This window comes from Protopterus annectens, chromosome 3.part0 (assembly GCF_019279795.1).
Source record: "Protopterus annectens isolate FY-2018-M chromosome 3.part0, PAN1.0, whole genome shotgun sequence".
In the NCBI taxonomy this organism is placed as follows: Eukaryota; Metazoa; Chordata; order Ceratodontiformes; family Protopteridae; genus Protopterus; species Protopterus annectens.
This window is the reverse complement of record NC_056731.1, coordinates 1,021,386,989-1,021,412,709: the sequence shown is the minus strand read 5'-3', so window position 1 is coordinate 1,021,412,709 and position 25,721 is coordinate 1,021,386,989. Positions and strand designations below refer to the sequence as shown.

Here is a 25,721-nt window from a genome sequence, read left to right as displayed (position 1 = left end):
TTTGACATGAGGAACACAGATCACCAGTGTTGTCAGCTGTTACCTTGAAATATGCATATCATTTATTACACTGTACAATATATTTGTGCATTAGCAAATCGTTAATTGCATACTCATTTAAGGAATCCATATTCAGCTTCATTCGAATAAAATATTGAAAAAGAAAAGAATAATCAAAATCAGTATCCACGGAATTCAAAGAGAACTTAAATCAACTTATATGACAAAAATCACATCAGCAATACACAACCAAATAATAAAGTACAGTAAAGTTGTTCTGATCATACAAATTCTAGAAGCCAGACAATAGCTGTGATTCCAATACGTCGCTATCAAACTCACTATTGCTTGAAGTCGTACTTCCTTTTAACAATAAAGCTAAATAAATCACAAAACAAGATAGGATTATTTAGATACCATCTATAAGTTTGGTGACATTAAGATCTAAGAAGTCAGCATTAAACAAGTAAGTTTTGCCACTGAAAATCAGACCAAACTAATTAGAATTAAGATATTCTATAAACTTTTCCCACACATCAATAGGACACACCAGCAGTCATCAAGGTAGCGGCACCACATATGCAGGTATGTTTTAAATGCATTATCCTCATTATAAATAATCTTAAGCTCAATAAAACCCATAAACAGATCTGCATATGCTGGAGCAAAGGCAGCCACTATTGCTGTACTCTTAATTTGTAAAAAACAGTCAGTTTTATATCTAATATATTATGTTCACGTGTCAGACCAAGTAACTTTAATAAAATTTCTATCTATGACTCAGAATATTTGAATATCTTAACTAGTATTTAACCACTGTTATTTCTCCTTCATGTGGGATGCTGCTATATAGTGATTGTACATCTAAAGTACACAGATATGAGTCCAATGGCAACTGTATATCATTCATTAGTTTTAAAAACTCATCTGTATCTTTTATTCTAGCTGCAACCAAATGCAAAAGGGGCTTCAATTTTGATTTTAAATAAACTGGCAATGGTTCAGTTAATGAGCCCCAAACAGAAACAATTGGTCTACTTTGTGGATTATTCACTGACTTATGTATCTTCAGCAGAATATAAAACCATTGTCAGTTTATTTAGAATCTGTGAAATATCGACTGCAAAAGGTCAACAAATCGAACATAGACAGGTTACCATGCGTGCTCAGAGAAAGAATTTCGGCACATGCAATTTTCAAACAACAACAACAACAATGCAGCAGCAGCAACAACAAACTAACACGGTTTTTAGCAGGTGGGACTCCACACTCCCTAATTATATATAATAACTCTGGGACCACACAATCTGCAAAGAAGGGGATATTCCACTACCCTGGGATTGTCAATCTCTCACACTTGTTGACTATCTGCGTATAGAAACCAAATGGAGTTGATTAAACAGATGTTGACAAACCGCATATACACACACACACACACACACACACACACACACACACATATATATATATATATATATATATATATATATATATATATGTGTGTATATATAAAACACGTGGCACTCCTCTTTGATACTGGGCATTGCAGTGGGTTAGTAGTTAGAGAGTTTTTTTCCTCACAGCTGCAGGGTCCTGCGTTCAGTCCTGATCTCTACTCACTGCTTAGTGTTTGAATGTTTTCCTTATTGGCATATGGATTTATCTAATTTCCACCAATCTCCCAAAAAATATGTGGACTGAGTGGCACTAACATGTACAAGTACAGTGTATATATGGTACACCTTGTGCCCAAGATCATGCCTATAAAGGGTCCACAATAAGCAGTTTACTTACACAGTTAAAATGAATAGAGTAAAAATAACATTAATCACTAAAATTGGCTAACTGTTTATTGTACACTGAAATTTCTTTTCCATGATGCCAAGCATGGGATAGACTATATAATTTTCTAAAATCCCAGCAGATACCTGCAGGGATAATTTCCTGTCATGTTTTTATGTATGTGCAATGCTCAGAAAGTTAAGGAACTCAAAAGGGCAGATTTGGGTAGATCTTATTGTATCCTTCTACCATCAGTCCAACGTAATGTAATGCAATCCTTCCCATGCCATATCTTCTTGGTACCTTCCTGCATAGTAATACCTTTGGTACTCTGCATATGGACTGCATGTCTTACTTGTATATGCATTTTTTCTTCTCTTTCCACACATCTGTTTATATCAGTCCATGTGCTATACTGATTGCTATACACAGTCTTGTTTTAGTACATAACAGGTTTTTACTGCCATAGCCATGGTCTCTGCATTCTTTCAGAATGGAATAAGCCTATCTGACTGTATAAAGGTTAGTTAAGGTATGTGCAGTGTGATTTAATACACTATACATGCATTGTATTGCAGTGCAATATATATATATATATATATATATATATATATATATATATATATATATATATATATATATATATATATATATATATATATATATATATATATATATATATATATAAATATATATATATATATATATATGTGTGTGTGTGTGTGTGTGTGTGCGTGTGTGTTTTATTTCTTCCTTTAGTTCTTCCAGCATTATTACAATTGCACTTTGCAGCCTAGTTATAGTGTAAATATCATTTATGCATTGATATACTCACTGAATTTACTGGTACTGAATCACACTATCTATTGCAGCTTAATATGCTACCCTAGAGTAAGGTGTCACTATTAACTATAGTGAAAAGTTGCTTAAAAACAGCAGTGTTGTAGTATATGAGCAATAGTCATTTTTTCTGTATTTGGCACATACATGTACATAATTTATAAATATTATATGCTATAGTGCATAGATTTTATAGAAAAAAAGCATAGTGCCTACACTCGGAATCCATCAAGAACTGTGTTTTTCATTGGCATCATTTATGGGGGATTGTGAGTGATTATTTACGGGCATGTGAACATCTAAATAACAGAGGGAGTTAGTCTTCAGATGTATAATGTGTATGTCTTCATCTTCTCAGCTTAAAAAATGAACCCTGTGCTTTGTTTTAATGCAGATTGGTGTTTTCTACTGTAAAATGATATATAGATTGCACATTTCAATGCTTTATAGGTATCATCATTCTTTTATTCCCACTGCTGTCATTCTAAACCTACTTGGGAGTCACTGATGCAGCAATTGTCATCTTTCTCAATTTCAGCATTGCCCTGTTATGTCTCCTGCCACAGGCAAGCTACATACTGTTGTTTAGAATTTATTTTCTGACCAGTGGTGTTATCTCATATTTTCACATGTAATGTTTTTAAGTTACCGCTAAGGGACATGTTTCCTTTCACTTTGATGAAGGGGTTCATTCTTAAGCTCATTCTCTGATGCTGCTCAACATAGGTCTAAACATAATTTTCAATTGGCGGTGGTATTGCTACATAATCACAGCTGTGGCTCTATGTTCATTGTGCCCCATAGGCAAGAAAAACATAATGTACTGAGTAAATTGCTTGTCTAGGAAACATTGCATCACTTAACACAGCAAACATAAGCACAAAGATATTCACGTGCAATGGAGTCTGATATCTGATTAATTATTCCACAGACCTACAAAACATTTTAAGATGTGTAAGTCACCAAAGCAGTTATCTGTTCTTAACTAGGGCATTTAGAACCATAACTGTCTGAGCATGTAGACAGTCATCTGTTTACATAAATCCATTTAATTTTTACAAAACTGGGTGAAACCAGCAAAAGGTTGATTGCACCTATGGAAGCTAAATGGAATATCTAGTATAAGAGATGCATAGAAGACATATTGGTGTACAATATAAATGCAGTCATGACAACAAAAAAAAAAAAAACACGTTAATTAGGAACAAATATCACATCTTAAAAAAGAAAGACTGAGACCTGCAAGTTAGGTGCACATTTGTTCATAGACCATAGTAAATGTAAGAGTACAACACTATCAATGTATTGATAAGAAGTTCAATGACAAAATGAGAGCCAAAGACACATGCTCTAGTATAGCCTCCTTCTTTAGTTAGTGGCTAGCTGGCAGGAACAAAAAGACACCACAAACCTAAAGGAGGCATAAATGAGACAGCCTCGTTACTAATGTCATGGCAACAGAGCCCAGTAGTGTGTATGATGCTACAATATGGAGGGAAGGTGGTCTTAGGGCCACTTTCCAACATGGGGAAATCCCAGAGGGACTACTACTCAACAAGTATAGGACCACAGCTATTATGTATGTATTTATTTATTTATTTACATTTGTTTACCCTGAAAGTCTGACTGGGCCATTAAGCCCATTTTCAGCAGAGGCTGGGGGAGGAAAGCTTCACTGAAATACAATAATTAGACAATACAATAGTATACATACAGTAAGATGCAGAAAACATATCTTCTAGATAGTCTCTACAAAGTAGTATTTAATACAGTGTTCTAGTAGATACAGGTTCAAAAAGAAAAACACAACATTTCAGTGAAAATCACTGTGATAAAAATGAAGTTAGTAGTGTGTACATATTAAATAATAGTTATGACCAAATGAGATTTCCTTTATATATATTTATTTTTGAGTAGTAATAAACACTGAGTAGAGGGAGAAAATGAGATAAGGAGTGGACAGTGTGTTGAGAGAGGTATAGATATCTTGTCAGTCAGGTTTGACACAGGAACAATGCCAGTTCTTGGATAGATGTTTACATACTAGTTGTTTAAACTTATGTAAGCAAAATTTAGACGATCAACATTAAGCATGAAGACAACATGTGCATTATTTCCTTTCTACAAACAGGTGACTGCAGTTATCACTGAAGTCTTCACTAATGATGCCATACAGAGCACCATCAACCAATTCAGAGGATGTATAAAACAGAGCTTACACATCAACGTGGAACCATTGAGGTTTAGATGTCTGGACACGTCTGGGATTTCACTACAATACACACCAGAAAAAAAGGGATCACAGATGGTTAATATGTGTGCTAGCATATTTGGTGGATATCTGTAGTGATAATAGTAATTCTGAATGGAGAAATTTAAGTTCTACTCATTAAAGTTAACATTTATGTATCAATGCATTCTGAGGTTATCCACAACAATAATGAAGCAGTGTAATTATGCAGCACTGTTGATTATGACTGCATATTAATACAGACTTTGCACATATAACTATTACTGCTATTTCATAATATCTGTTTTTAGAACATTTAAGACACAGTGATGTCCCTCAGCTCACTTTGTTAAGTAATAGTGATTTCTATTCTTCTGTGTGTGGGTTCAAATCCCCTTATTGCCCTTTGTTTAAATATCGGTGGTGATTAATGTAATATTGCACATCACATATATAAGACCTATGTTTGTTTGGTAACATATGCAGTACAGGTTTTTATATATCTAGCACGGCCATAGTGCACTGAAGCCATCTGAAGCCATGTATAACTACTCATTTCTCTGTTATTTGCAAAGCTTCTAGAAACATATTGCAATGAGAAAGCTGAGTAATGCAAACATTTTTTTTTATAATCACATTTATTTTCATCACTTTAATGAATGTATGACCAATGCAAGTCAACAATGCTGAAATATGCATGAGTTTTGAAAACACAATGCAAGTATAGGAAGTGTGGATCTCTAATACTTACACTGTCTTATGGCTTTAAGGTTAGCACCGTATGTAGAAATGTGTGGTACTGAGTCACACAGTTGCAGAATAACGTTTTAATGCCTATTTATTTTTCAAATTATTTGGATGGTGCAGTGGTGCAGCGGTAGCATTGTCACATCACAGGAAGAGGTTCTCTGGTTTGATTCCAGCTAGAGTGCCTTCTGTATGGAGTCTGCATGTCCTCCCTGCATTTGTGTGGGTTTTCTCCAGGTACTCTGGTTTCCTCCCACATTACAAAGACATGCATCTGAAACATTTCTCCCTGGGCCTCCGCTGAAAATTGTCTTCATTCCAAGTCAGACTTTCCCCGTAAACAAATGTTAAATGAAAGTATATTCTAATATATATATATATTTTTTGCAAACTATGACAATTAAACTCAGTGGGGTGAAACATGCAAGTTTTATAAGGCAGATAAATGTATATTCTGTTGTTATTCCATAGAGATTTACACCACCACTAGAAGAGTGAAGTCAATTAGCTTAATTGGTTAAGAGAGCAGCCCTTCTCACTGTGTGGATTTGAATCTCACTGTGACATCAGAGAAATACTGCCAGTCCAGCTATCTGGAATTTTATAAATAATTGTATGTCACTTGAAAATATTAATAAGATTTGTATAGAGATTGGGATTGGGTTGGGAGGGTGGCTTAATGGCTAAGGTGTTTGCCTTACTAACCCAAGGTGCAGCGTTTGAGTCTCATAAGGGATAATTGGTTAGGCTTAAAATGGCTCACAAGGGCAGTTAGCTTAGTAATAAACTATGAACTATGAACCGATGAAGATGTGACACTGCCAGCCCAGCTGTCTGGAATTTTATAAATAATCAGATGTCATTTGTGAATAGTGATATGATTCATAGGCTTGTCTTACAAATGTAAGATAACTGTAAGTTATGTACTGGGCTTCAAGAATGTAAACACAGTGTACCCTACTGGGAAAGAACATAAATGGATGTAAGCTATATGCCTGTGCAAATGTATGTTTTAATGGTAGCAGCTGGAACATACAGACCTAACTTATAAAACGTTAAGAAAATAAGTTGAAATTAAATGCTTTGTGATGTGCCATAAAATATTAGTTTCAGTGCAGCAAGCAGACACAATGTCTAGAGCTAGGGGTTTTCCTATTGTCTTGAAATAGAAATAATTACTAGGTTTCAAATGTAAAGTGTTATTATTGCTCTCTTACTTTCTAGCAGCTGCTTTTGACACAGAGATGTTGGATTCTGTTAGCATGGGAACAGAAGGCAGGTGACAAAGAGTGATGTCATCCAGTTGACCCAGCAGTAATGTTTTGATATTAATTTAGGAACTCTCTCAGAGACTGGGCATTTTGTATCTTGTCTTGGATCTAGAAACATCCATTCAGCACTTCTCATCTGCATTTGCCTTGATAATAGTAAGTAACCAGGGTACAGTAATCTCTCTTAGATATAGATAGAAATATAGTAAAGTTTAGTTTAGATGTTTTCTGTATTTATTTGAGACTGTCCTGCAATGTTGTTTTAAAATAATTCCTGTGATTCTGAACTCTGTAGTTGCTGTATTGATTGAGTATTGTCCTTTTCTTTTATCATTATTAAATATATTTAAACTTTTTAATTGTGTCTGGTTTGTTTAGAGATATTTAAGCTCTTAGAGTACTTGCATATGTATTTGGTGACACTGTCCAGACTATTCTTAAATAACCTTGCAAGTCTTGGACACACACTTATCATTTGGATAATAGTAATATCATGCAGTAGAATTGATCACCCTTTGTAAGGTTGGTGGCAGTGATAACTACATTTTAGTCTCTGCAGGAGGGAGCTTAGCTAGTAAACCTGTGCCAGCCTTTCCCAGTAGTGTGTGTGTTTGTATATAAATCAAATCTCAAAGTATGTGTGTGTCAGCTACTTGGCCATGGACATGAAGCATTGGTTGGACAGAGAGGGTGTTGGAGGTCTTGGCTTTGCCACTTGGCTGAGATTTTAACCCTATAGCTGTGCCAGTGGTGAGTCTTATTGGGATCTGGAGAAAGAGGGAGAAACCAGCCCCAGACTGACTGTGATCTCTGTGTGCTCTTAAGGGAAATTGTACTTTACTGTGTGTGTACTTGTCATCCTCCCAATGTGTATGTCCCTCGCTGGTGTTAGTGGTGAGGATTGAGGCTCCTTGATTACTGGGCCAGTGCAAGGGTGTTACACTCAGTGTAGCCTATTTTGGATGAAAGTTTGATGGTTTGGATTTTTCTATTGATCAAAACAAATGGGAAATTTGTATTTGGCTGGTAAGTTATGCAGTACCGATTTTTACATCTCTTGCATTGCTGTGGTGTATTTACACCTATATTGCTAGGCCATGGATGATTACACATATCCCTGTTATCTGCAAAACTTCTAAAAACATCATACTTCTGTTAATAATGATTTATGTGTAAATGCTAGGTAATGCTTGCTTATTTTACCTATGCAGGGTGAATTGCACTTTATTTTATAATCCATTACATCTTGTCATTGGCTGCCCTCCGACCTACATTCATTTGTTTATTTTAAATCCCACAGTGGAAAAGTAATCCCTTCAATGTCTAGTGCTATGTTTCAAGTGCAGATAAATGTTTTTACTACAAATTTGACAGCTGTAATTGTGATGGCATGCAGTCGCTTTTACAGAGTTTTGTTGTTCAAATCCTCAGCTCATGGCAAGGCAACACTTGTATTTTTCTTTTACTTGTTATGCAATATACATGCACAATTTTCACATTTTAGTATGTGTAATTCTTCCCTGCATATTTATAGCTGCAAGTTGTTTAACTTCTATCAGTCCACACACTCACAGCCAAGATTGATTACCTAGGAAGTATGAGTTCTGGTTTGCAGTGTGAACATACAGTAAGTGATAGCTGTAAGTTTAAATCTAGATTCCTCCTGTTTAGTGACAGTAATCCTCATGGGTGCTCATTACTGAGCATGACACATGAATGACTGAATATGCAAAATGTGTTATTGTATTTTATGTAAAGGCTAGGTGATGTGATACTTGCTATTTTTTACTGTTCTGTTATTGTACATAGTAGTCATTATATGCTGTCTTGAAACAATCCTTCTATTTTTGTAACACATTTTCTTTTCCTATTTCAGCTGATGAAGACCATGCCAAAAAATTGTGCATAGAGGGTATGCACATGCTTGAGGAGCAGTGGATGGAGAGAGGTATGTGTTATCACTGTCCACCTTTATTTCTCCATAAATACTACTAACATCGTTACATCTCCAAGTTTAAGTGTATTTATTTATTTATTTGACATTTATTGACTGGGAATGTGTGACTGAGCTTGTGCCCTTTTCAGCAAAGGTCCAGGAGAAAAGCTCTACAAAGTATTACATACACCATAAAAATGTTTACAAACAGTACAGTATACGTGAGGTAATAAAAACTTGCATTATAATGCTTGGATTCCCTCTTGTAGCATGAGAGTTATGAGAGTTTAAAAGGTGTTATTTATAAAAAAAGGCAGTAAAACAATATGTTAAAGGCATTCATATATCTCCAATACATAAGGAATCCTCCATTTACAGGGGAAATAATGACAATTAACTCAGAGTTTAAGATAAGAGTACAAAAAGTACTGTATATGGAATCTTAGTTCTTACAGGCAACAGTATATAATGTGTATTCTTAGGACATTCAGGCATGGTAATGATTATATCAGACTTCCCTCAATGCATCTTCAAGGTAAGTATATTCTAACTAATTAACATGTTATGAGCATAAATGTGTATATAAAATTAAGTTGAATGTTCTCTTAGGAGTTATCAACAGGATTTTTTGGATAACTTGAATTTATAAGATGTTGTTAGCGTAACCTAAATGACAAATATCTGTGTTTCACTGACGTGTTGCCTTGAATGTTGTATATATAAATTGTTTGGAGTATTTATGTTGTATGTACAGTAGGTAATGGCAGGCTTGTATGTGGGGCAGTGGTTCTTAGAGAATGATTTGTTGTGCATAGTCTGCCTATTTTATTACTGAATGGGTGTCTGTTGTCTCAACATTCTTAATATTGTTGGCAAGTATTTATTGATGTGTAGCTCCAGACTTCCACTTTTCTTGCAATGCTGTAGAACTGCACTGTGATGGTTTCTTAAACACGTTTTCCATACATGCTTTTCTTATATGTCTGAGGTGTTGCATAGTATATTCATGATCATCATTACCCTTTTTAACTGTGCAGGTACTTATACAAGTATAATGCACATGTAGGTAGTGACTGTGATACACTTGTTGAAGGACACATATGTATGTATGAGTATCATATACAAGTTCTAGGTCTTACATGCTGTCACCTTGCTTGTGATTGTGCAGTTGCTCTAACTTTTTAAATTCCATTCCAATTATATGATGTTGTGATGTTACCCATTAGTCTCATTGTATTTATTTATTTTATTTTAATTTATTTTATTTTACATTTGTTAACCGGGAAAGTCTGACTGGACACAGGTCCATTTTCAGCGGAGGCCCGGGGAGATAAGCTCCAAACAACACACACATAGAGTAACAGGAAATTACATGGAACATTAATTTCATGTAATAAGAGCTTTTATTGCATACACACAAGGAGATGATACATACATTATGGAATACATTAAATTAACAGTTCATACAAAAGTCAAACATTGAGATATAGACTATCAAAAGACATCTACTCAAAAGACCTAAAAAGAGGCAGTATTACATATTCATGAAACAGACTATCTGAGAGTAGTTGGAGTACAGAGGAGTTACCTTTTTAAGGGTTAGCCTGGTGAATGGCATGAGCATAGCCAATTATTCTGAAAATGTTTTTTTCAGAAGTTTTTTAAACTGAGTAGTGGAGATAGTAGAGGTTGTATGGCTTGGTAGGGTGTTCCATTTTTTGCTCATCTCATTTGCATATACATTGTAAGTGTACCTTGCATAGTAAGCTTACAAAACAATTTGAACACACATATTTTAATCAAGGTATGTCAAAATGACACATTAATTGTACATAATGATACATAATAGTGGAAATATAAGTGAAATTTTGACACCTCAACATAAATGTGTGAAACACACACACTGAGTAATGAATAGTGGTCCATGTTTTTAAGACCTGCATGTATTGTTTGTGATTGATGTTGCTTTAAGTTTAATATGGTTACTGGGTTGTACTAGGAGTCCTATTTTGAAATATTTACTATTAGTGTTAATTTGCACTGTGCCAAGTCTTTGGTAAATGGAGTCCATTCTCAATGCTTATAGGTTCATAGGTTCATAGGTTGATACTAGGCTATCAGCCCTAGGGCCTATACAAGCCTAGCCATAACAATTCCCTGGCTATTTCTTCCCACACTATTTACTTCCATGGACCCCTGTCTAGCAGGGTGACTGACGTGATCCCTGGGGTGAATTTCCTTTCTCCCATCCAATTGTCAAGGTTCCTTTTGAAGAGGGCCAAAGAGGCACTCTGCTTGACATGTATGGGCAGTCTATTCTAGAGTCTGGGGAGTCTCTGGGTCAGGAACCTATCCATCCAGCATGTTTTGTTTATTGTGTTGACAAGGTTTAGATCCCTGGAGCATGTGGCTCAGAGGGATTGGGATTTCATTAAGTGTAGCATGTCCAACAGCTCTGGGTTTGACATGGCCTTGTATGTTAAGCAGAGATCGCCTCTGAGTAGACGATATGCGACAGAGTATAGCTGGAGTTTTTTAAGGTATTCAGCGTAGGGCATCTGCTTTAGGCCTGTGATTCTTTTAGTGAGGTATTTATGTGGCCCTTCCAGTTGTTGCAGATGTCTTGACAGGTACATACCAAATGGGACGTTGTATTCTATAATGGGTCTAATGAGGGATGAGTACAGTGGGACAGTGACCTCCTTTTTTCTGGATGAAAAGCCCTTAGTGATGAGGTGTGCCACATAGAAGGATTTCCTGACTGTTTAGTGTCTTGGGATTGAGCTTGAGCCCATGGCTCTGGCACCAAGCATCTGTTTCTGTAAGACCCTTTTGTAGAGTATCCACATCATTTGGAGATTTTGCATGCTAGAGTGGTATGGCATACCTCTCTAAAGACTTACTGAAATATGTCTCTGTGTTTTGTATGCATATTGATGGCTGATATGTCTATAAATTTACAAGCAATAATAAATGCATGTCTTTTTTTTTTCAAAAACATTTTTTATTTTATTTTCATTATAAATATATGCAAATGCACATATAACAAATACAATAAAACAATAACAAAACTATTTACAATATTTACATTTATCCATGATAAACAATCATTTTATCCATGAGAAGTTATCAGTATTTGTTCAAAAGATTTTCCAATTATGGCCATGCCATTTTTTATGAGTAATGTTATGAGTTCTATAACAAATGGTTTTCAGTTCTTTTTTACAAACAACTTTTGCTAAATTAATAAAATCTTTAAACATTAAAATCTTGTTTACTTTTTCAGTTCAAAGTAAGAACTTCTCTGGCAATTGCAAGAACTGACCAGAGTAACGAGTCTGAGATTTAGGTATGACATTAGGTATAGGAATAGGATTAGTGATTTAGAAATATGACAGTTATCAGACCATAAAGCATTTACAAAATATCTGAAGTCTTTCCAGTGTTGAATAACATTTCTACATTCAATGAACATGTGAACCCAGTTGGCCTCTAGTAATTCATCACATTTCCAGCATTTACTTTCATTGTTTTTGAGTATAAGATTTGTTTTATGTGGAGTATAGAAACTCCTATTCATAAATTTCCATGTATACAATCTCCAATATAATGAAGAAGAGGTACCACACGTAGAATTCAATAACAACTTTTTGGATTCATCAAATATTTGTTCTCCGTTAATCTTTACATAGTAATTCCAAAAACCTGAGCCAAACTTTAGAGTGTGTTCTCTTAGTATCTTCTAGATAGGTGAGATACTTAATTTTTGATTATCTGCCTTTTCAAGACACTTAGTAAAACGCTATATCAAACTAGGTATATATTCAGTCTCTAGGTTGATTAATACTCTCATTTTGTTTCTATAAACTGCTATAATGAGTATATAAACAACCAACTGCCTTAACTATTATCAAAACTACATAAAAGAGAGTTTAGTGGTTTAATACTCTTATTTTCAATAAACAAGTTATTTTCTTTTAATTTTTGCATCACATTGATGTTGAAAGAATCTAGGCAATCAGGGGAGTATGCTATAGGGAATGTAAGAAATAGAAATTGTATAATGTTGTAATTACTATCAATTATATTTTTAAAGTTATTAAATATTTTATTAATGCCATAAGAAAAATGATCAAACTTCTTATTAAATAAACACAATTCACATAAAAGCCAATGAACTCTATTTATTCCATATTGTTCCTTAAATTGATTTTCTATAGTTCTGACATCAGTTATATGAATCTCATGTATTATTTTCCAGCCAGATATATAGGTAGGTGTGATCCAATGTAATAGTGCATTAATTGTAACTGATTTGGAATAAAGATCTAAGCTAGGGAATGCTATCCCATTACTGTTCCAATCTCTAATGTGCCATTTATATGCAAAGCTAGGTTTTAAGGGGAACCATAAAAATGTAAGTAGCATGGAATCAAATTTTTTAAATAAGTTTGTGGGAGAAAGTAGTATCAATGACTGTATATAAAACAAAATTTTAGATAAAAAATATCATTTTAATTAAAGAGAGCATATCCTCTATTGTGAAGAACATTTTATTCCATCTTTTGATTAGTTCACTAATGGTGGTTATTAAATGATTGTAGTTTAGTTTAACAGACTCTTTCCATCTACTCTTTATACTGACACCCAAATATTCTAATTTATCATTCTCCCAATTGAACAGGCTATTCTATCTTAGTTTTTTGTTGATCTTTTTGTTAATTAGTAATGTGTTAGATTTATTATGATTAAATTTAAGCCCTGCAACTCTTTCAAACATGCGTAAGGTATTTATAACATCATGCAAAGAACCATCAGTATCACCCAACGTTAACAACATATCATCAGCAAATAATTGTATCTTAGGACAATAGTCCTTATTAACTTGAAAGCCTTTTATATTGCTTGTTTCTGATATATGTAGCAAAAGGTTTCATTGAAAGAGCAAACAATAATGGTGACAAAGAACAACCTTGTCTAGTTCCCTTGAGGATTTCTAGTGGTGAGGATAGATATGACCCGATTTTCACATAAGCTTGTGGCTCACTTTAAATTTTCATTAATAAGTTGACAAAATCTGAAGAGAAGTCAAAATCAATCAGAATTCTTTGTAGATAAGACCAACTAATACAATCAAAAGCCTTTTCTATGTCTAGGTTGATAAGTTAGTTGTTTTTTTTTTGTTTTTTTGTTTTTTGTATTTGCATGCTATGTCTATTAATGATAGGAATTTAATAATGTTATTTTGCACTTTTCTATGAAGAATGAATCCTGTCTGATCATTATATATTAGATTAGGTAATATTTTCTTTATCCTAATAGCTAATATTGTCATGAAAATTTTGTAATTGGTGTTTAGTAATGAAATTGGCCTATATGAATAACAGGATTTGGGGTCCTTACCTTGTTTTAATGCGGGGGAGATAACTGAGTATTTCCACGATGGGGGTGTTAAACATTTTTGCTTAACCATAGTAAAGGCACTCATCATTTTCGTTATTATATATTTAGGGAAAATCTTATATAGTCCAGGAATTATTCCATCCAGTCCTGGAGCTTTATTATCTTTTACATTTTTTATTTGCTCTTTCATTTCTGTTTTATTTGCTTATTTAATATGTTATTTTGTTGCATTGGCACCTTAGTAGTTATATCTTCTTGAATAAAAGTATTTATTACATTATCTGTCTCCAAAAGTGGTGTGTTATTATTTATATCTTTATAGTAGTTTTGAACACTTCTAATATGCCCATTACGTTGGATGCACTCTTACCTGAACCATCACTTTTATATTTAATGTCATTAATAAGATTTTGATTGTTTATTTATTTATTTTTTTTTTGGATCTTACCACTATTTTATGTAGATATTTGAGATTTACAGCATAAGATTGTAATTTCAAATTTTCCAGGTTTATGGCTACCTTATGATTCAGAACTTCTAAGTATTTTTGGTTTAACTTAATAATTTCTTTATGTGCTGCTCTATTTGGTTTTGGTCCATTTTTATCTTGTCTAAGTTTTTTTGTAAGTCTAAACATTCTTTGTCCCACTGTCTCCTTTTTTAAGATACCAAGATTTTATTCTACCATATATATATAAACTTTAAATGTGTACAATAGTATAGTATCAGTCACTTCACCATTATCATTTGCTTCCATAAACTTGTCTGTTTCTTTCATTATCCAGTCCCTAAAGTCATTTAATTTAGTTATGTAAGCAGGAATTCTCTGTAGAAATCTTAAATCATCTGTACGTGTAGTTAATGTAAAGTTTATAGCATTATGGTCCAAAAGTGGACAAGTCATTATAGATATGTCACTTATTTTAGAGTATATATTATTTGATACAAAGAACTTATAAATGTTTGTGTGCCAAACCGATATGAATAGTGAGTATAGAATAAGGAATAATGTTCTCTTAGACCATGTATATTATTAAAGTTCTTCTGATTTGTAAAGTCATTTAACTTCTTGGCTTGTGATGTTAGTTTTATTTTACCATAAGGCAGTTAAAATCACCTGTTGCTATAATTTCTCCTTTTGCATTTAAAGTAATCAGGTCAAGATATTTGTCAACATATTTAATACATAGTCTTGGTATCCAGTATGTATTAATCAAAGTATAAACTTCCTACTGATTTCCAAAATAACCATGCTTAGCATCCCATCTGTGATGCCCGTGCCCTGGCCCAGCAATCAAGGAGCCTTAATTCTCACCACTAACACCAGTGAGGGGTGTCTCATATAGGAGGAAAGGATAAATACACACAGAAAAGTGCAATTTCCCTTAAGAGCACAAATAAATCACAGTCAGTCTTGGGCTGCTCTCCAGGTCCCCAATAAGACTCCCCACTGGCACAGCTATAGGGTCCAGATCTCAGCCAGCTGGGCAAGCAAAAATCTCCAGCACCCTCTCTGTCCAACCAGTGCTTCATGTCCGTGCCCAAGTAGCTGACACGCACACACTTTGAGATAAGTTTATATAACCACACAGACACTCCTGGGAAAGGCTGGCACAGGTTCTCCAGCCATGCCCCTTTTACCCAGACTATACAGTAGAAATTACTGCCACCACCGAGCTAATATTTATCAGCTACTCAAAGGCCCTTAAAAGGGTGTCCAATTATTACTGTGCAATATTATTATCCAATTGGTAGTATAACTAAGCAGGCTTATTGGAGTGACTTGGCACAGTAATCATTATAAATATGCAATGTACTCTGGTGCTTAAATTATCTCTACACAAAACAGCCACAGTTGAAAGGTTTAAAAATATTTAATAATACATACTAAAAACACAAGACAATACTTCTTACTATACAGTGCTAGTCAGGATTTCAGAGATCACAGAGAAATATTTAAAATAATTCAGTAGTACAGTTCTGACATCACAGAAAAACACTTAGTCTAATCTTTCTAGTTAATAGCTATTTCTAAGAGAAAACACAAGACTAAGATAAACTTACTTATAGAGCAAGGCAGTGCTGTGAGTTGGATGGTCAAGACAAAAATGCATAATTCTCTCTGATTCTCTCTGTTTTTAAAATCACATTCCTGGTTCCCATTACATCATTCTTCATACTTCCGTGTCTTCCCAGGCTAGCTGAAACTACATTTATATTCTTAACATCTCCTTGTGTTATCTTGCAGCTGGTCAGGAAGCAGAGCAGTAAAAATACATTTGCATGTTTAAATCTAGCAATTTAACTCTTGGTTAAAACAATACAAAGAATGTCTTCATCTAGATGGGCTGGAGCCGACTTTAGATCAAAGGGTCACAACATGCTTTTACTTGGTCAGTAGAGAGCACTGTTGTGACATTTTTTGCAGTTCTACATCTAACAGCAGTTTTTCCATTTAAGACAACAAGCCTGTGCCTTACATTAATATTTACAAATGATAAAATTATCATTAAAATTCTATCTGGCTAGGCTGCCAGCCTTCACACCATCTTTATCTGAAATTGTATCTATAATTATTTTTCCATAGAATAAAAGTGCCCCTTCTCTTAGTCTTAAAACATGAATCTGCCAGAATGGTATAGCCATTGAATGAGTATTTTTGCAGGCCTTTTTTAATAGATGTCTTTCTTGTAAAAAGATGATCTGGGCTTTATGCATTTTTATATATTTAAGCAATCTAGCTCTTTTGACATTTTTGTTCAAAACATTAATATTTAATGATAAACATGTATAAGCCATTGACTATAATGTGTATGTTATTACTAACAGAAAGACCTTTTTTACATGTTGACTTGAAATCTACTGAAAACTTACTTATTATGGATGCATAATGTGTATTAAATACTACTTTCAAAAACCCAAAACTATTTACAAACACATACATGAAACATAAAGTTTCTGGTTTAGTTAAAAACTTAACTAAACCATCCAACCACCACCTCTCCAATACCAAACAACAAAAATTATCCATTTCTGTTTAGAATATAGTATAAAAACAAAAAAGAAAAGCATTATGAAAGCAACTAAAGAAATCTGAATCTGTGTGTGTGTGTGTGTGTGTGTGTGTGTGTGTGTGTGTGTGTGTGTGTGTGTGAGTGTGTGTATGTGTGTGTGTGCATGCGTGTGTGTGAGAGACAGAGAGAGAATGAGAGAGATTGATGGAGCAGTGGATGCAGCTCTTTCAAATAAGAAGAAGGCATACATCTCAGCTCTTAGCTCAAAAAATCAAGATAAAGCCAAAAATAATGGAGGGATCAAAGGCTCAAAAATAGCTGCAGATTTCAAATATCACTCTTATAAAATTAGAAAATTGTTATAATACCATTATTTATGTTAACATGCATTTATTGTAGAATATGAATTCCACATCTCTCACCTGTCCCTGACTTTTCAGGGGGAAACCTCTTATTTTGACTAAAATTTTAGCTCTGCTTCCCTTAATCCCTCTTAAAATTGGAGGCTTTTGTAGAAATGGTAGCGAATTACATTTTTAAACAATGACAACAGAGTTATAAAGTTTTTTACTTCAGAAAATGTATATTAATTCACATTCTCTTATTCTTCCAATGTCTTAAATTAATAGTACTAATATTTTTAAGGTCTCCTGATTACTTCTGCATTTGTCCCAGATTCTGTTAATATCTGTCCCTAATTAGTTTAGAGCTATGATGAAGTCTGAAACTCAAATGCAACTCATTATTTAGTGACTTCAACCCCCCTCCAATGAATTGCCAGCATATACGACAGCAAGTTTGAAACAGAAGGCAAAGGAACTATTTTACATTAAAATTATTACAAAATACATATTTATAGTGATTCAAAAAATACAAAATATTCTAACAGTTAGTCTGTTCTCTAAGTGAAATCATGCCCAAGAGGGTGTGTGTTATTGTGTAAATAACACCTACCAAGGAGTTTTCTCAGGCCCTAAGCTGCAGGTCAATGGCCTATACAACAGTGGAAAGGTATTATTTACACAATGACACACACACATTGTTGGGCATTATTGCTTACTTATCAGAAACTGAAAGTGTTTTAATCTGTTGTAAATGCCACTGACCTCCCGCTGTTGTAAGACTAGTTTGGATTTCGACATTTAAGGTTTGAAATTTTACATTTATTAACATACCCATCCATTCATTTATTCATTCATTGTTTTTAATTTTTCTCTTAGTCATTGTACTTTGTTTTAGCATAAAGATCTTTTGTTTACATGTTTTTGTATTTTTAAATTTGTTTTGATCTTAATATTTTAAAACAAGTATTTAGGGCAAGTTAAGAAATATTTTTGTATGTTTTCAGTTCTGACTGCAAAGAGCTTAAGGCTAGGTGATCTGTTAGAGGAGCTGTAAAGCAGCATTAATTATTTAAGGTTGGCAGACAAGGACAAGGAAAAGGTTATAATCTTTTACAGCTGCCCCTGACCTCCTGCTGTTGTGACATTAAGTAGTTGCTGAGTGGCCCTCTCCTTTTGTACATTTGTCTTTGAAAGCTACTCCTATTCTCAACTTGTTTGCTCATATTAGTGAGCACTATAAGTTTAGAGTAGGAAGGCCCTCCACTTAGACTGTTAAAGCTGTAGTTATTCTCTGTTTCATATCTTTCCACTATTTAGTTGTTGTTGTCTTTCGGCTTTTCCCATTTAGGGGTCGCCACAGTGGAACTCCAGTCCGCTAATGATTGGCAGTAGATTTTCACGAACAACGAGATGCCAACACGACATTCAACCTTCAACGAAGGCACACCCATTTTGGCATGTCTTTCAAATGCCCACCCAACCACGGAGAGGACATGCAGACGCCAGACAGAAGGCACTCCCCGCACTCCAGCTGAGAATTGAACGGGAGAACCTCTTGCTGTGAGGCAACAACGCTACCGCTGCACCACCATGGAAGTCTCTATTTAGTGCACATTGCAATACATATCGTATAATCCATTTCACTCATCATACTTTTAAAATCATGTATATCTGGGCAAGTATACTAACCACTGGTGGCTTGCAAACCACATCCCTTGAATCAGTTTGAGATTAGTGCTTCTGTTTTGCTCTTGGTGAGAGAAGGAGTACATGAACATTATTTTCTAACCTTTATTGAGACTTCTGATCACTGTAAAGCCTGAAAACTGTTTCTTTGGATTCAGCTTGGGATTTGTGCTACTATTTTGCTCTAGGGATAGAAAGAGCAGGTAGATATTGATTTATGACAGTATTTGATTGGGAGTTGTGCATGAAACTTCCTTGACTAGTCTGCTTTTAGACAACTGTGCAGCTTAGCTCTATTTCACTGAGCTGTGTTATCCAGGACAACTCTCAAGAGAAAGCTTAAAAAAAAAAAAAAACTGACAGACCCATAGAACAAAGACTCTGTCATCTTCTTTTTAAGAACCAGCTTAAGCTGTTTGCAACTCATACCTATCAATCACTTAGAACAAGAAATTTGGAGAAATACTTAAATAATAGGAGTCGGGGCAAAGGTGCCAGAATAGGGACAGCTTTTGAATATTGGAGTTACAGACTTATAAAGTTGCTAGCATGACAGGATTTGTGTTAACATGCATTTCTGAATGACATGAATTCTGGAACTTTAATGATATCCTTATTCATTAATTTCAAAACTCAGTGATTTGATAGAATTCAACTCATTTTATGAGGAACAGACCAAAAATATGAGGCAAAAATCTGAACATTCTGCAAAATATGGACAGTCGATAGGTTTTTCTTCTGGTGACAGATGGAGCAAAGGGACATTGATTCCTAGCTGAGGGCCACCGCAGAGAGATCAGTACTAGTAATTACCAAGTAGTAGCCAACAGGTGACTCACCCCATTTATCACTTTTGGATAACTTACTGAGGGAAAAGTTATTAAGTTTTTCCTGAGTCTAGTTTTGTGGTTCATTCTGGTGGCAAACAAAAGTGTGTAGGCTAACTGAGGGCATTACTTGCCATTATGGCTAAATTCAAATGTCTTGCTATTGGCCTATATGCTCAATTGAGCTTTTTGTTGCTTATTTTCTGTGTCATGAGTAAGGCAAGTTAAATTGATGTTGTCCATTGAGAAGTGGTACAGCAGACTGCACTGTGAAAATGCAGGCATTAAGAGCCTTTACTTTTTTATACACCCTGCTTACTCAAATCTTATAGTACTTTAAACTGTCAGCAGTTCTGCAAAGATGGATATTTTAGATAGATCTGTACTTGGTGGTGCATTGTTCTTCATATATTGACTTAAATTGTCCACTGTAGAATGACAGCTTCACCAGTAAATCAACTCCTTCTCTGTAAGGGCCACTATCCCCTTCCCACAGTCTATATTAGTAAGCACCTGGTGCCAGGGATTTGCACTTTCATACTGCCTCTGTAGCCAGCTTGGTTGAAATGGGCATTCAGTCAATGTAGCAGTTGCTCATGTTTACTGATGGCCACCTACTATTTAAATAAATAAACAAATCCCCAAAGGGAATCAGGAATTCTCCTAAAAAAAACTGTATTCAGGAAGCACAAGGATTAAACTGCTATTCTTTATTACATCTTCTGGTACCTCAGCCACACAAGCCTTCAATGGAATAAATCAGTGTAAAATAAGCAGCCTTTTATATCACATCAATTCCATGTGTTAATGTGTTAATAATTATCAATATATATATATATATATATATATATATATATATATATATATATATATATATATATATATATTTATATATATATATAAATTTGCACCCAAACTTAAAGACATATCCCCCATTTTTATCAAGAGGAAAAAAGAAAGAAACAAACATAAATATAACAAAGAAAAAACACATACAAACTTGTATCATTGCTTTACAAAAATCTAACCTGCAGAATATACTATCACAAATACATATATTCACCACTAATAGTTACTTGATGTACTACACAAAGTATATATTATTTTAAATTAGTTTAAATATTGCACTTTTTCCTGCTATTAATACCACATGCTGTTTTCCTACTTGTTTGATTTCATATTTCTGCTTTTGATACACAAACATCCCAGTTTATTTCCAAATTCAATCCATGTAGAAATAGGGTTCCCAGATTCACAATAATTGTATTCTCTAACCTTAATAGTCTACGTCTAAATCCACCCCCCCACCCATATTATTACATCCAAAAGGTTGATCCAGAACACTTAAGATGAAGCTGTTATCACTCCCCCCATGGACAGAACAAAAATGTTGGGCTACTGGACTCTCCATTCTTCTATTCCGAACATCTCTCAAATGTTCTAATATTCTTAACTACACTTTTCTCTTCGTTTGTCCTATGTACCACGTTGTGGGTGTGCATTCACACCCAATAATGTAGACAACCCCACATGAGTCACATTTGATCTCATTTTTATCCAAAATTTCTTTCCATTGATTGACCAACCATCCACATTTTTTATTCTTTTACATACTTTACACATACCACAGGAGAATGCTCCCAGCCTTCTCCCCACAGTGTTCTGTCCTCTGTGATTCAAAAGCTCCCTTAGGTTGCTAAAATGGCCATATCAAAAAGTTACTTTTTTTGGAAACAAAGTCCCCACTGTTTCATCCCTATAAATCACTGGCCATAACCTATCAACCAGCTCTTTTAAAGTATCCTAAAAGGGAGAGAATTTAGGTACATAGAATATAGATTCCACCTTTTCTGTTACTTCATGACTTTTCGGATGAATGTTTTGATGAACCCTAGGACCTCTCCACTCACCACTTATGTTATTTTTATTCACCACCCCTGTAACTTTGTTCATAGCTGCCTGGATATATGCTATTTTGTACCCTCTCTTACTGAGTCTGTTTTTAACCAAAGTAAATTCACTTTCCGAAACCCTCTGATCAGTATTCGTCATAGTTCTTTTAAATTCCCCACAGGGCAAAGCCTTTAACACATGGAAAGGATATGCACTGCTGGCTTCCAAAAAATTATCTGGAGCAGTTGTTTTGTAAAAGGGCCGATGTTGCAACTTACTATCTACGTCTACATAGAATTCTACATCCAAAAATGTCATGTTACTTTTATTAGCTCTATATGTAAATTCTAAACCAAAAGAGTTTTGACTCAATGTGCCCGTAACATTTTCAAATTCACATTGATCACCCCTACATACAAAAATCAAATCAACAATAAAACGCTTGAACATTATCACCTTATTTTTAGCAAAATTTGTTGGATAAATAAACGTATTTTCAAACAAAAAGCCATAAACAGTATAGCACAGGAGGGGGCAAACGCAGCTCCCATTGCCGTTCCCTCTAACTGCAAAAAATACTCTTCTTCAAAAACAAAATAATTGTGTGTCAAAGCATACCCCAAAAGCTGACATAGATATGTCGTTTTGGGGCCCTCTCCAAATATTTTAAGAATTGCTTCCATTCCTTTTCCAATTTTTATATTTGTATAAAGTGATTTTACATCCACACAAGGAAAATAATAATCAGAGCTCCACTGAATTTTATCAATTCATTCAAGAACATGGGCAGTATTTTTAACATATGATTGGATTTTGGGGAGAAATGTTTTCAAATGACAGTCCAAAAAGATGCCTAAATTCTGCAAAAACGCCCCTACCCCTGATAATATCAGTCTTCCAGGGGGGTTAGTTAATGATTTATGTAACTTGGTGATTGCAAAAATCTGGCATCCTTATGATTCTTAACATAAAGTTTTTTAACATCTTTTTGACCAAAGAAACCCAGCCTCTCTCCCCTTTCCAATAGTTCTAAAAGGCCCTCATTAAATTCCTTTACTGGATTAGAATGCAATTTTGTATAAACCGTATTATCACATAACAAATCAAATGCCATACAGTTATAATCCTTTCTCGACATTATAACCCAGTTCCCCTCTTTGTCTGCTTGTGTGAACACATATTTTACAGTTAAACCAGATAGTTGTTTTAAAGTCATCCATTGTTCCTTACTCAAATTCTACACTTTTGAATTTTTAATAAACTGACTGTAAGCAGCTTCTGTTTGTTTACATAATGCATTTTCAAACACATTTACCTCATTTGAAACTTTAGGGAGTACAAAGGATTTTATAAAAGGAACCCTGGGTATACTCAATTTTCCATATCCAGTAGAAAAAAACTTCATTTTCATCATTACACATTTCATTGAACATATTAGAATCACTGTTAGTTTCCAATTCTATATCATTGTCCCAGTCCACAAATGGATTCTCATGAATTGAGATGTCTAGCAGAGAGTCCTCCACAAAATCAGCATTACATGCCTCCACTTGAGTGTCTCTTTGCCCCTTACTTCCAAAATAACCCTCAGATACAGTTTCCTACAACATTTCTTCTCTTCACTCAATACATCCACAAGTGTAGGAAAAAAAGTTGGGACAAATTTAATACCTTTAAGGAGGACTCTTACTACTTCCATAGTTAGTGACAAATCTGATAGATTTACAATATTCAGTGAATTTGCTGCAGAAATATCACTAGAGACATTTCCAATTACGTTATCTATTAGCACCGAATTCCCTACATTACTGTTGCCAGCCATATTTGTTGCATATGGTGCTGAATAAATGCATTCTGCGATACTAATAGCATTTGTACTAAAAGCAGCACTTGTACCAACAGCAGGTCTTAAAATACTTTGAGTCTCATCAGTAAAAGATTTAAGGAATACTTGTATGGGAAACATACTGTTGTGAACAACACATACCTTAGTCTGTCCAATGAACAAGTTCAGTTTCTCTTCCCCTTTCCCTGAAATCTTCTTCCTCTTCCTTTCCCCCAATTTTGGCCATCAAAATTCTCCATTTCATCCTCTGGAATGGGCCCTCTGGTTGCCTTATTCACGTCCTCAAATGATACACTCTTCCGTCCGTTGGACATAAATTTGCCTGATGAGAGGAACGTATCATGACAGGATGGAGCCAACCGTGATCTACTCCTTCTATAGGACTGATTCAGATGTCCCCTTCCACCCTTTCATTGCCAGGAAAAAATTACACCACTGTTGTAGTCTCCGACATCTCGATTTAACTTTTTCTTTTTCCTCTCTACCACGTCAGTCTCTACCTTAGCCACTCTAGCTTTGATTTCACATAATTTAATGGAGAAGGTATTTTGTTGTACATAGCAAAGATACTGTCTTCCACTCCTCCAATAAATCCATTTAATCTTCAGAAAAACCAAAAGCTGGTAGCCTATCCACTCTTAGTCCCCAAGGTGTAATATTTAATTCCACATATTTTTTTTTAGTAAGCACCTGGAGCCTGGGATTTGCACTTTCGTACTGCCTCTGTAGCCAGCTTGATTGAAATGGGCATTCAGTCAATGTAGCAGTTGCTCATGTTTACTGATGGCCACCTACTATTTAAGCCAGCAGACAAAGTCTGTGAGAAATGTAGTTGTACAATGTTATTTTATTTTTGGGTTTTCCCTTACATCATCCTACAACTTTGCAACCTAGGGCCCTACCATCTTGTCGGGTTTACAATCTTTTTCAATCACCCTGGAGTTAATCAATTTTTGCTAGGGCCAGTTTTGAAATCTGAGGGTGTCCTTGGAGAAGTTTTAGTTATAACCTACCCTCCTTTTCCCCTCCCATCATGGTCATGTGGTGAGACTCAATGGGTGGGTGTGCAATGGGGGCACGCAGAGTATAATGTCCACTTCATTTCATCCATGTCTACCTCCCTACTCTTCCTAAGCAACTCCCCTTAAGCAACATTCCCAAACTCCACCAGGGTTGCAGCTGGGAATACCCACACAACTAATCACTCTCATGGGATGGACACTCCCTCCCTCCTCTACCATTCCATTGGTTTCCTGAGACACTAACTAAACCAGGGCCAATACTACTGAAGGGAAAGCTCTCATACAGATCCAGTATGAATAATAGATTTTCAGTACCACACAACACCACAGTTAGCAAATCACACACAGCTCAAGAAAACACATAGACCTTCATATGCTGAGGACCTTAAAAGTAACCTATGTAAGCAACAGAGGCCTCCTAAAAGAAACCAAGAAACATACGCTCAGCAACATCACAAACACTCAACACAGTCAATACTGACCACAAAACATACATCTTAGAGTCACACTGACTCAGTTCAAAAGCCCATAAGTCAAACTTCTGAAAGGCAAATCCCTGGCTCCAGATGCTTACTAAAAAAAGAATATGTGGAATTAAATATTACACCTCGGGGACTAAGACAATCCACATCTTATACCTAGGTGACTCTGTAGAAAGACATGCTGGAATACCACTCAACAGGCTTTGCAAAAGGAGGGTCACAGTCAATTGCACCACATTATACAAGCATGCAAGTTGTTGCACAACAAGAATACATATGACACAGTCATTGTAAATGTGAGTGTAAATGACTTGAGACACACCTCCATGGGCTATGTGAAAAGAGGCATGATGGACCTGTTGGGATGTGTGCATGAGGTTGTTATGATCTTGGCCTTG

The 25,721-nt window shown here is 35.0% G+C and overlaps 1 long non-coding RNA gene across 2 annotated transcripts in view; it reads left to right on the top strand.

Annotated features, from left to right (window-relative positions):
* The first annotated feature begins 8,739 nt into the window (after nucleotides 1-8,739).
* Nucleotides 8,740-25,721, top strand: part of LOC122797292 — a 166,164-nt gene continuing 149,182 nt past the window's right edge. For both annotated transcript variants that reach the window (XR_006364052.1, XR_006364051.1), the window contains exon 1: nucleotides 8,740-8,818. This is a non-coding gene — a long non-coding RNA (uncharacterized LOC122797292). The remainder of the gene's footprint in view (nucleotides 8,819-25,721) is intronic.